Here is a 2,013-nt window from a genome sequence, read left to right as displayed (position 1 = left end):
TTATTGTCCCCAGTACAAGTGGCTCCTGTGTAATGATCATACTGTTTAATCAGTTTCTTGATATATCACCCCTGTCAGATGGATGGATTATCTTGGAGAAATGCTCACGAACAGGGACATAAAACCCGTTTTATTTGTGCGTATTGAACATTTCTGGGATCTTTTATTTCAGCTCATAAAAGATGGAATCAACAGTTTATATGTTGTGTTGATCTTTTTGTTCAGTTTACAAGAAATTATATCTACAAAGGTAAACAATTGGCAACCAGATGAGCGAGACAGTATGAAAACATTAGATGGCTGATGTGTTTTGGAAATGTTGTGGTTCTCATATAGAAGTTTTTAAAAAATCGGCGATTCACAGATCCTCATCCTCATCCTCCGTTGTACAACAATCCAATTACGCCGTGACCAAACATGTCCAAAAGGTTTGGCTCTTACAACAATAACTTTGTTTGAAGGTCGACAGCACAGCCTGAAGACACACCAACACAGTTGTTCAGATCCCAATCCAATTCAGTGCTTTATGTGGCCTTTTCATTTGATCCATCAAACAAGCTAAACAGCTTATATTTCTGGGGCCATCTGGCAAGAAAAACAAGATATATATGCCCTCCTCTCCCCTTTCACCTTTCCCTGTAAAACCTGAAACAGCCACAGACCAAAGACCAAGGGACCTCATCTCAAACATCCTGCAGGGATAGAATGAAAGGCAGACCAAGAGACCTCATCTCAAACATCTGCAGGGGTAGAATGAAAGGCAGACCAAGAGACCTCATCTCAAACATCCTGCAGGGGTAGAATGAAAGGCAGAATCTGCAGGGGTAGAATGAAAAGCAGACCAAGAGACCTCATCTCAAACATCCTGCAGGGGTAGAATGAAAGGCAGAATCTGCAGGGGTAGAATGAAAAGCAGACCAAGAGACCTCATCTCAAACAGTCTGCAGAGATAGAATGAAAAGCAGACCAAGAGACCTCATCTCAAACAATCTGCAGGGATAGAATGAAAGGCAGACCAAGAGACCTCATCTCAAACAGTCTGCAGAGATAGAATGAAAGGCAGACCAAGAGACCTCATCTCAAACAGTCTGCAGGGATAAAATGAAAGGCAGACCAAGAGACCTCATCTCAAACAGTCTGCAGGGATAAAATGAAAAGCAGAATCTGCAGGGGTAGAATGAAAAGCAGACCAAGAGACCTCATCTCAAACAGTCTGCAGAGATAGAATGAAAGGCAGACCAAGAGACCTCATCTCAAACAGTCTGCAGAGATAGAATGAAAAGCAGACCAAGAGACCTCATCTCAAACAGTCTGCAGAATGGGGAGTCCATTTCTGTAGTTGCATATATGAATCAAATAAAAAAAATCAAATCAAATGTTATTTGTCACATGCACCGAATACAACAGGTGTAGTAGACCTCACAGTGAAATGCTGAATACAACAGGTGTAGTAGATCTTACAGTGAAATGCTGAATACAACAGGTGTAGGTAGACCTTACAGTGAAATGCTGAATACAACAGGTGTAGTAGACCTTATAGTGAAATGCTGAATACAACAGTTGTAGTAGACCTTACAGTGAAATGCTGAATACAACAGGTGTAGTAGACCTTACAGTGAAATGCTGAATACAACAGGTGTAGTAGACCTTACAGTGAAATGCTGAATACAACAGGTGTAGTAGACCTTACAGTGAAATGCTGAATACAACAGGTGTAGTAGACCTTGCAGTGAAATGCTGAATACAACAGGTGTAGTAGACCTTACAGTGAAATGCTGAATACAACAGGTGTAGTAGACCTCCCAGTGAAATGCTGAATACAACAGGTGTAGTAGATCTTACAGTGAAATGCTGAATACAACAGGTGTAGTAGACCTTACAGTGAAATGCTGAATACAACAGGTGTAGTTAGACCTTACAGTGAAATGCTGAATACAACAGGTGTAGTAGACCTTACAGTGAAATGCTGAATACAACAGGTGTAGTAGACCTTACAGTGAAATGCTGAATACA

The 2,013-nt window shown here is 40.9% G+C and overlaps 1 long non-coding RNA gene across 1 annotated transcript; it reads right to left on the bottom strand.

Moving 5' to 3' along the window:
* Positions 1-314: 314 nt before the first annotated feature.
* On the bottom strand, positions 315-1,357 carry LOC127927274 (uncharacterized). The gene is made up of 3 exons (XR_008126736.1): positions 1,025-1,357; positions 775-975; positions 315-726 (listed from the first exon to the last, which is right to left on the bottom strand). It is a non-coding gene; the product is annotated as an uncharacterized LOC127927274 (long non-coding RNA).
* Between the last annotated feature and the right edge of the window lie 656 nt (positions 1,358-2,013).

Source organism: Oncorhynchus keta, unplaced genomic scaffold (genome assembly GCF_023373465.1).
Source record: "Oncorhynchus keta strain PuntledgeMale-10-30-2019 unplaced genomic scaffold, Oket_V2 Un_scaffold_1044_pilon_pilon, whole genome shotgun sequence".
NCBI classification, from domain to species: domain Eukaryota; kingdom Metazoa; phylum Chordata; class Actinopteri; order Salmoniformes; family Salmonidae; genus Oncorhynchus; species Oncorhynchus keta.
The sequence above is the reverse complement of the archived record's forward strand: the minus strand, read 5'-3'. Positions and strand labels throughout refer to the sequence as shown.